The sequence below is a fragment of the Chrysochloris asiatica genome, unplaced genomic scaffold (genome assembly GCF_000296735.1).
Source record: "Chrysochloris asiatica unplaced genomic scaffold, ChrAsi1.0 scaffold00162, whole genome shotgun sequence".
Classification (NCBI taxonomy): Eukaryota; Metazoa; Chordata; class Mammalia; order Afrosoricida; family Chrysochloridae; genus Chrysochloris; species Chrysochloris asiatica.
Genome location: NW_006408680.1, coordinates 3,076,156 through 3,087,393, shown reverse-complemented (window position 1 = coordinate 3,087,393; position 11,238 = coordinate 3,076,156). Strand labels below are relative to the sequence as shown.

Below are 11,238 nucleotides of genomic sequence, written 5' to 3'. Positions count from 1 at the left end.
CAATTCCTACTTTCTTGGGTGTTTTTATCAGGAATGGATGTTGGATTTTGTCAAATGCCTTTTCTGCATCAATCGATATGATAATGTGGTTCTTTTCCTTTTTCTTATTTATATGATGGATTACAATGGTTGTTTTTCTAATGTTGAACCATCCTTGCATCCCTTTTATGAAACCCACTTGGTTGTGATGTATTATTATTATTATTTTTTATGTCTTTCTGGATTCTGTTGGCTAGGATTTTATTGAGAATTTTTGCATTGATGTTTGTGAGGGATATTGGCCTATAATTTTTCTTTCTTAGTGATGTCCTTCCTTGGTATTGGTATGAGGGTTATGCTTGCTTCATAAAAAATATTAGGAAGTTTTCCATCCTCTTCCATAATCTGGAATAATTAGAATAGAATTGGTGACAGCTCTTTGCTGAATGTTTGGTGGAACTCACCAGTGAAGCCAAATGGGCCTGGACTTCTTTTGGTTGGGACTTTTTGATGACCTGATCAATTTCTTATTGTTATGGGTCTGTTCAAATTTTCTACTTCACTGTGTGTAAGTTTAGGTTGTTGTTGTTGTTGTTATGTGCCGTGGAGTCGGTTCCAACTCATAGCGACCCTGTACAGGTTTTCCAAGGCTGTAAATCTTTATGGGAGCAGAAAGCCTCATCCTTCTCCCGCGGAACAGCTGGTAGTTTCAAACTGCCGACCTTGTGGTTCACAGCCTGATTCGTAACCACTACACTACCAGTAGTTTTTCAAAGAATGTATCCTTCTCTTCAAACTTTTCAAATTTGTTGGAGTAGCACTCTTCATAGTATTCTGTTATTATCCTTTTGATTTCGTTTGGTTCCCTTGTGACATCACCCATGTGGTTACTAATGTGAGTTATTTGTGTCTTCTCCCTCTTTTCTTTTGTTTGTTTTGCCAATGGTTAATCAATTTTATTAATCCTTTCAAAGAAGCAGCTTCTTGTCTTGTTGATTCTTTCTATAAGTTTTCTGCTTTCCATCTCATTTATTTTTGCTCTTATCTTTACTATTTCTTTTCTTTTGGTGACTGTAGGTTCCCTCTGTTGGTCAATGTCTAATTGTTGGAAATGCTGTATTAATGTGTAAATTTTGGTTCTTTCTTCTTTTTGGATGTGTGCATTTATCGCAATATATTGTCGTCTCAGCACCACTTTTGCCTTGTCCCACAGATTTTGGTACGCTGTGTATTTATTTCTAGGAACTTTGTGAGTTCATGTTTAATTTTCTTCTTTTACCCAGTGTCGAGAACCAGCCTCAACATGAGAGTTTGGTTCACAAAGTAGGGAGATCTGGTGGCGACAGAGATAGAGAAAGAATATACACAAAGACACAACAAGAGAGACAAGAAGAAGACACCCCGAAACTGGAGTAGATGCAAAACTGACGGACGGACCCTGGACTACAGGCATCGTGGCCCCTGCAGGCAGTAAATGCACAGCCCTACAGGCAGTAACACACAGCCAGCCCTGCAGGGAGTAACGCATGCAGGCTTCTGTCTGCGCCTACATTTTATTTCGGGGAGGAGCTTTACACAAAGGAAGGCAGGGTTTATTAAGATAGGATACAGAAGTGAAATATGATTAATCGTTCAAAACAGGACACAATGATTCATAGGCACAAATTCTAAAACATTCATCACAAATTGTCTTGATAATCTAACATCCTTAATTTTCCAGAAATTCAAGCAAATTGTTATATGGTACTTTTCAGGCTCAAATCCCAGGGCTGCAACTCGGTTTCTCAAGCCCAATTAACATACCGATAGAACCTAATCTCGAATGGAAAAAGGTGAAAAGGATTGGGAGGAGTCCTGTTGTGTCAGCTGCCTGGCCGAGGCTTGCAGGAGGAAGGATGCCTAGCTTAACGGTCTGCACCTGGAGGCGATTGAGAAGGCTGCTGCTATTATTTCTTTGAACAAATCCCAGAAGCCGCCAATCTACTGAGTTAATTCCTTGGGCAGCCTGTCTCCAGAGCTTCCCAGCAAACTGGCCTTTGGAACTTTTTACAGTCTCGCATTTGGAGAAGTTTTTTGTTTTAATATTTGTCCATGGGTATCAAGGGCTCATGTATTAAGTTAATAGCAAACATAACTGAATAATTTGATAAAGAGCAGTTTGCTATGTTTGCCAGGTGGCCAGAGTTTGTTCCTCAGAGAGATTTGTTCCTAGAACCTTAAGCACTGCCAACACAGTGGAGACATTAAGAGAGGCACATAAGAAACCATTTTCTCAGAAGTTACAATTACTGGAGTTCGAAGCATAGAATGAATTAATAGGACTAAAGCAAATTATACAGAGCTAGCCCAACAGTGAGTTCGTAAAAGCCAATGAACCCGGGACGTCCAGAGGTTACTTCCTTGGGCCCTCAGGGTCCACGGCTAGCAAGCCTGAGTGGCACCACTGTGTTGGTTTTTTGTCCATGACACAGGGCCTCAACACCTCAGTGATTGTGGTCTGCAACAACCCAGTGCTTTTCAGCCAGGTGTTATTCAGTTTCCACATATGCAACTTATTTGCTTGGTCTTCTTATTGTTGATTTCTAGTTTTATAACATTGTGGTCTGAGAAGATGCTTTGTAGTGTTTTCATGTTTGTAAATTTATGGAGGCTTGCTTTATGACCTGACACATGGTCAATTCTGGAGAATGTTCCATGTGTACTAGAGATGTATATTGTGTTGTTTTTGGGTGGAATGCTCTGTATATATCTATGAGGTCATGTTGGTTGTTTGTGCTGTTTAATTCCCCTATAACTTTGTCAAGTTTCTTTCTGGTTGTTCTATCCCTTTTCAAAAGTGGTGTATTAAAATCTCTCACTATAATTGTAGATTTATCTATTTATTTCTTCAATTCTAATAGGATTTCCTTCATATATCTTCATGCTCTTTCATTGGGAGCGTAGATATTTATTATGGTTATGTACTTTTGCTCAATTGACCCTTTAATCATGAGATAGTATCCATTTTTATCTCTTATGGCCAGATTTGATCTCAAGCATCTGAACTCTATCCACTTTTGTAAATAGATGTCCCTGTAGGATATGAAGGAACTTTGAAGGGAGTCCAGGAAGATAAATAAATGAGACAATACAGATTCCAAAATTTAAATGCTGCCAGCTTTATGTAATTAAATTAATACTGTGAAGAAGGAAAAAAAAAAAAGATGCTAACCAATGCAGTATTTTGTGAAGTTAAGAGCTCCTGACTAACAGCATCATTCCAACAGAAACCAAAGAAATCAAGAGTTGCTTCATAGATAGCTCTTTCTGATTAGCAAAGGTGACCAAATCCTGAATCTTGTTCATTAATCTAGGGCTGACACATTAAGAGACTGAGTAAGAAATTGGCTATAGAAATCCTGATGGCCTACAATGTTTCATTATAGTTGCACATGTCTTTTAGGACACTATTTCTAGATTCTATTACTTAGTACTGGTGTGGAACTGTAGGATAAGCACTGGACCATAAAGGTTGCTTTGTACTGCAAGATCAGTGGTTCAAGCTCACAAGCTGCTCCTTGGAAACTCTGTACCGGGTTGCTATGAGTCAGAACTGACTCAATGGCACTTAGCAACAACAACAAATTACTTAAAGCACCTATTTCTTTTGTCAGCTCACTGGATTTTATTAGGAGTCGCTCCTTAGAGATGAGACTATAGGGAGGTAACTTTGAAGGGGAAGAAAAATTCCCTGGCTTAAAAATACAAATCCATTGGTGTTGTTATTACCCGCTTTTATTTATATTTTATTCAGCCAGAACATTTTGATAAATATATATTTCATCTTCCTCAGAGAAGTAGTGGATAATGCTTTAGATGCAGACTCAGAATCAATTTTGGTAATAACTGTGGCTATAGCTCCCAGCTCCCTCCATGAAATACGGGGACATGAAAGAGAAAGGAAGCCTGTAATCAGCAAAACACTCAAATAAGGTCTTCACGTCTCTGGTGGCTCCTAATGTAAACTTTATGGATTTTGAATGAGGGAAACTATTTGAAATTTCAAAGAGTTGGGTGTTTTCAATTTGTCTTTATTTAAAATGTTCCTTTTTCTCTCTCTCTCTTTGTACTTCATAGTTCTTTTTAAAACTTTCATTCATAGCACACAGGAACACTGGGCTTCATACATGAAAACCAGGATGATGGAGACAGGGGGGAAAAGAAAGGGTACAATGCATTGGAGGGCCAGATTACCCACTCCGCTGTGACATGAGTCCTGTTTCTTATCTCTGGACGCGTCATCCTTACATTGTTTCTTGTTCTCTATTTCCATTTAATCTGATCATAACGACATGATGTAGTTGGATTCATGCCTTTAGTCAGACTGTCTTTGTTGTTTAGTGCCATCAAGTCAGTGCTGACTCAGCCACCCTGTGCAGGGTTTACAAGGAGCATCTGGTGGATTTAAATGGTTGACCTTTTGGTAAGCAGTACCATACTTATCCTATTGTATCACACTGGGACTCCTTAGTCAGAATACAGATGCAATATAGCCAATGTATGATATTGGTGGAATTGTTCCAGTGTTGGTTGTCCAATAATTTGGACATTTTGATCCTGTTCAAAATACCCCAAATTTCAGAAAACTTAATCACAGAGAAGGAACAATGACCAAGGCAAGGACTTACTCATTGGATCATCATCTTGTATAAGGAAATGCTTGATGTAGCCACTGGTGGTGGTGGTGGAGTTGTGCCATGGAGTTGCTTCTGACGAATAGCGACCTTGTATAGGGTGTCGGAGGCTATAAATCTTTATGGGAGCAGAAAGCCTCATCTTTCTCTTATAGAGCAGCTGGTAATTGTAAATTGCTACCACAGCCTGGGAAAACCTATGCAGGGTTGCTATGAGTTGGAACCGACTCCATGGCACATAATAACAAAATCTTGTAGGTAGCAGCCCAACTTGTAACCCACTAGGCTAGCTGGGTTCCTTGACTTATCCATTGTTGAGTAACAAAGTACCCCAAACTGAGTGGCCTAAAGCAAGTGTTTTATTGGCTTATGATTTTATGCAATAGAAATCTGGGCCAGGCATTTAATTTGTTCTGCATGACATTGTCTGGGGTCATAAAATTACAATCCGACAGCAACTGGGGCATTAGGTCTGCCCTCTTAAGGAAGAGACTGGAGGTCTAGGACTTCTTTCTTTCCTTCTCCACTGATCTAGCTCAGGTAGGATGCCATGAGATTGTTCCAAGGGAAGTGAAAGCAGAAACTGCCTCTAGGCATCAGTTCTACTTCATTCTCCTGGTCAGATCCAGGCAAAATGTCAGGATAGAGTAACTAAACCCCACCTTTCAATTAGAGGAGTAAAAAATCTTATATGGCCATCTCTGAACCTACCAGGAGTCCCTGAGTGGTACCAACGACTAATATGTTTGATGACTAACAGAAATGTTGGAGGTTTCCATCCACTCAGAATGTCTTGGCTGAAAGGACAGGTTATGCACTTCAGAAAGTCCTATAGACACAGTTCTACTCAGACACACAAGGGAGTCCAGTGAATTGCAATAGCCTTGATGGCAAACTTGTTTTTATAATCTAACAAAGTGAATTCTCTGGCCACAGATTAAGTATATTCTCTACCATGCAGAATACACTGATTCCCCCAGCTCCAGATTTCCATGAATGCCAATACATTGTGGCATCAAACTCAGGCTCCAAGTCCAGACTTTCAGCTAAAACTAAGACTTCTTTAGCAGGGTCTGTCCAGTGCACAGACTTGTGAATGAAAAGAAAATGTAATCTGTGCTCCACATGCATAATGTACCACGGGAGGCAGGGACAGAGTAACTGCCTTAGACACAAACAGAGGAAGTGGGGAGCACACAACAGTTCAGAATCAAAGCCACATACATGCCACCTGGGTCCCTGATCATTGACTTGGACACAGCTTTTCCCCTTCACAGTGGTTCTCCTCAGCATTGAGTACCATTCTTTGGGCCTCGGTTCTGCGGTCTGAATCACCCTTAACTTCTATGAGAATTCTTCTATGTTTGTAACAGACATGCTAGCTGCCTCCGAGTACAGGAGGAAAGGAGACATTTTTAAATCCTGTATTGTCTTTAATCCTTTTAGTCCAAGCTGATGCCATTTCTTAAATAATTTTGTAAAATTCCTATATATTAATATCCTCACAGAAGTTAACAAGGATTTAACTCTTCTTAGATGCACATTTCTTGTTGGAGGCTGCAGTCAAGAAGTCAAATAGCATGTTGCATTAGGGAAATCAGCTGCAAAAGATCTCTTTAAGATGCTTAAAAGCAGATGTCATGTGAGGACTAAGATGCACCTGAGCCAGATCATAGCATTTTTAATCACTTCATATGCATGTAAATGCTGAAAAATGAAAAAGGACGTCCAATGAATTGATATCTTATATTCAAATTTTAGTGTTCTTTAAGAATATTGAATATACTATGTACTTCCAGAAGAACAAACAAATCTGTATTGGAGGAAGCACAGCAGAATGCCCTTTCGAAGCATGGATAGGCCTGTGACCATGAGGGACAAGGCCCGAGAGGAGGATATCATGCTTGGGAAAGTGGAGCGTCTGTGAAAAAGAGGGGGACTCTCAAGATGGGTTGACACAGTGACTGCAACAGTGAGCTGACACATAGTAACACTTGTGAAGATGGCACAGAACTGAACAACATTTTCTTCAGTTTTAAGCAAAATCACTGTGAGTCCAAGCTGACTCAATGACGCCAACAACAAAATCAGTTATGCCCATGGATGTCTTTGAGCCAGGCTTCTCTCTGTTGCTGTTGTTGTTATGTGCTATGGAGTTAGTTCTGACTCATAGCAACTCTGTACAGGGTTTCCGCGACTATAAATCGTTACATGAGCAGAAAGCCTCATCTTTCTCCCGCAGAATAGCTGGCAGTTTTGAACTGCTGACCCTGAGGTTCTCAGCCCGATTCGCAATCACTACGCTGTCTCCAGTATGCTATAGGCATCTCTCTACAATAGGTTAATTCATGACACTGTGAGAAAATGCCTTTAAGATTATGAGAAGTCCTTTTACCTATCTTAGAAGATGTAATAAGCACTCCTTAAGACTTTCTGAGATCTTAACAAAGCATTCTGAATCCACATCCTGGAGCTGATCTTAATCTTGAGGCCATGAGTTTCTGGCAGTGTCCTATATTTTATCTGTGCCTTGTTTTTAGTTGCCCTTACGTCAGTTCTGACCCGTAGCAACCCTGGCACAACAAAATGAAACACTGTCTAGTCCTGCATCATCCTTGTAATCATTGTTACACGTGAGCCAATTGCTGCCGCCACTGTGGCAATCTATCCCATTTGGGGGTCTTCCTGGTTTTTTGCTTACTCTGCATTATGACCTCTTCTAGAAAATGGATCCTCCTGATAATACGTCTGAAGTATGAGAGACAAAGTATGAGAGACAAAATCATTCTGGCTTTACTTCTTTCAACACATGTTGGTTTGTTCTTCTAGCAATCTATGGTGTTTTTAATATTCTTATCCAACACTATAGCTCAAATGCATCAATTCATCTATGGTCACCCTTATTCTTTGTCCAAATCTCACAGGTATATGAGGCTATTGAAAAGATCATGGTTTGGGTCAGGCACACCATAGTATTCAAACTGACATCTTGAACACCTTAAAGAGGTCTACTGCAGCAGACTTACTTAATGCAATTAATGGTTTGATATCTTGACTCATGCTTCCATGAGTGTTGATGGTGTATTCAAGCAAAATGAAATCTTTTACAATTTCAGTCTTTCCCCATTTCTCATGATTTTATTTATTGGCCCTCTTTGTGATAATTTTTGTTTTATTTACAGTGAAGTACAACCCATACTGAATTCTGCGATTTTTGAATTTCACCAATAAGTATTTTAAGTTGTCTTTGCTTTCAGGAAGCAAGGTCGTATTATCTACATATTGAAGGTTGTTAAAGAGTCTTTCTCCAAATAGGATGCCATGCTCTTCTTCATAATCCATATTCTCAGATTATTTGCTCAGCATACAGAATGAATAAGTTTGGTGAAAGAATACTCCTCGCACACACCTTTCTTGATTTTAAGCAATTCAACCTTCCTTTGTTCTTTTTGAATAAATACCTTTTGGTCTATGTAAAGGTTCCTCATGAGGAAAAATATGTGTTCTGGAGTACTGATTCTTCACAACATTTTCCATAACTTGTCATGATCTACACATTCTAAAGCCTTTGCATAGGTTGACATCTTTCTGGTATTCTGTTTTCAGCCAAGATTCATCTGGTGTCAGCAATAACCTCCCTCATTCCAAGTCCTCATCTGAATCCAGTTTGAACGTCAGGAAGTTTCCTGTTGATGTACTGTTACAGTTGTTTTTGAATTTTCTTTAGCAAATTTTACCTGTGTATGATATTAATTATATTATACAATGATTTCTGCTTTCTGTTGGGGCAACTCTCTTTGGAATGAGACAAATATGGATCTCTTACAATCAATTAGCCAGGTCACTGACTTCCAAATTTTTTAGCATAGATGACTGAGTTCTTTTAGTGTTGCATCAGTATGTTGAAAGATTGTATTTTGTACTCAGTCATTTCCCAGAGCTTTGTTCTTTGCCAATGGCTTCAGTGCACCTTTGACTTCTTCCTTCAGTACCATTGGTTCTTGTTCATATGCTATTTCTCCAAATGGTTGAACATCCATCTTTTCTTTTTGGTACAGTGTCTCTCTATATAATTTCTACTATCTTCTTTTAATACTTTCTGGATCATTCAATATATTTTACCCATAGAGTCCTTCAATTTTTCTAGTTGAGGCATGATTTTTTTCTTCAGTTTCCTCAACTTGAGAAACACTGAGAGTCTTCTTTCTTTTTTCTCTTCTAGCTCCAAGTATTTGCACATTTCATTATAAAAATTTGACTTTGTCTTCTCGAGCTTGTTGTTGGTGTTGTGAGATGCAAATGAGTCACCAACTCAAAGCAACCCTATGCACAACAGACTAGAACACGGCCCGGTCCTGGGCCAACCTCACAATTGTTGCCACACTTGAGCCCATTGATGCTGTCACTTTGCCAGTCCATCACACTGGGGGTCTTCCTCTTGTTCTCTGATCCTCCACCCTACCAAACATGATGTCCTTCTCCAGTGACTGGTCCCTCCTGACAATATGTCCAAAGTATGAGACATGAAGTCTTGTCATCCTGGCCTCCAAGGAGCACTCTGGCTGCACTTCTTCCAACACAGATCTGTTGGTTCTTTTGGCAGCCCACGGTACTTCTAATATTCTCCTCCAACACCATAACTCAAATACACCAATTCTTCTATGTTCTTCCCAATTTACTGTCCAACTTTCACAAGCATGTAAGGTTATTGAAAATGAAATGGTCAGGCACACCTTAGTCCTCAAGCTGACATCTTTGCTCTTCAACACTTTAAAAAGGTCTTGTACAGCAGACTTGCTGAATACAATACATCGTTTGATTTCTTGACTTACTCTTCCATGAGTTTTGATGGTTGATCCAAGAAAAATGAAGTCTTTGACAACTTCAATCTTTTCTCCATTGACACAAAAGGATTTTTGTTTTCATTACATTAAGATGCAATCCACATGGAAGGCTTTGCATCATCAGTAAGTATTTTAAGTCTTCTTCACTTTAAGCAAGCAAGGTTATATCATCTGCATATCACAGGTTGTTAATGAATATTCCTCCAATCCTGATGCCATGTCATTCTTCATATAACCCAGCTTCTTGGATTATTTGCTCAGCATACAGGTTGAATAAGCATGGTGAAAGAATACCAACCTGTTGCACACCTTTCTTAATTCAGTCTCCCATATTCTATTCGAACAACTGCCTCTTGGTCCATGTACAGGTTCCTTATGAGCACAACTAAATCCTCAAATTAAAATCTTGTCTGCCTCTGAAAAAAAAAAAAAAAAAAAAGTTTTTCCTGTGGAAGCCTCCGGGTTGAGAGGAGCATGGCCTTCTCTCCCCGTCATGCCATGGCTTGTGCTCATCCACTGATTTCGGTGTACTCGGAAAAGGGAGCACGTTTTTCCTCGGGCAAAAATGTTACTTTGCCTGTTGTGTTCAAGGCTCCCATTAGACCAGATATTGTGATTTTGTTCACACCAACTTGCACAAGAACAACAGACAGAGACAGCCCTATGCCATCAGTGAACTAGCAGGTCACCAGCCTAGTGTTGAGTCTTGGGGTACTGGCAGAGTGGTAACCAGAATTCCCAGAGTTTGAGGTGGTGGGATTCACGCTCTGGCCAGGGTGCTTTTGGAAATATGTGTCATGGAGGGCTTATGTTTGCACCAACCAAAACCTGGCTTGGCTGGCACCGTAGCGTAAACACGACTCAGAAGCGTTATGCCATCTTCTCTGCCCAGGCTGCCAACGCATTACCAGCCCTGGTCATGTCTAAAGGTCATCGTATTGAGGAAGTTCCTGAACTTCCTTTGGTAGTCGAAGATAAAGTTGAAGCCTACAAGAAGGCCAAGGAGGCAGTTCTACTGCTTGGAACTTAAGGCCTGGAATGATATGGAAAAGGTCTATGCTTCTCAGTGAATGAGAGCTGGAAAGGGCAAAATGAGAAATCGCTGGCGTATCCATCATAAGGGACCATGCCTTATCTACAATGAGGACAATGATATCATCAAGGCCTTCAGAAACATCCCTGGAATCACTCTGCTTAATGTAAGCAAGCTGAACATTTTAAAACTTGCTCCTGGTCGGCATGTGGGCTGTTTCTGCATTTGGAATGAAGGTGCTTTGGGAAAGTTGGATGAGATGTATGGTACTTGGCCTAAAGCTGCTTCCCTCAGGAGTAACTACAACCTTCCCATGCATAAGATGATCAGTGCAGACATAAGCAGCATCCTGAAAAGCCCTGAAATGCAAGCAAGAAGATTCATCTCAGAATCCGTAAGAAGAACCCACTGAAAAACCTGAGAATCATGTTTGAGCTGAATCCATATGCAAAGACCATGCGCCAAAACGCTATTCTTCACCAGGCCAAGAATCATAAACTCAGGGTGGCTAAGGCAGCAGCAACCCTAAAAGCCAAATTAAATGTGAAGGGGGTTCCAGGCAAGAAGCCACCTGTGGTAGGGAAGAAAGGAGAGAAGAGGACTGTTGGTGTGAAGAAGCCAAAGAAGACTGTGGTGCGTAAGAAGGCTACAGCAAGCAAGAAACCAGCAGCTGAGATGAAGCGGCCAGCAGAAATGAAGCCTCCCACAG

The 11,238-nt window shown here is 40.3% G+C and overlaps 1 pseudogene; it reads left to right on the top strand.

Moving 5' to 3' along the window:
- Positions 1-9,994: 9,994 nt before the first annotated feature.
- LOC102837890 overlaps positions 9,995-11,238 on the top strand; it is a 3,737-nt pseudogene continuing 2,493 nt past the window's right edge.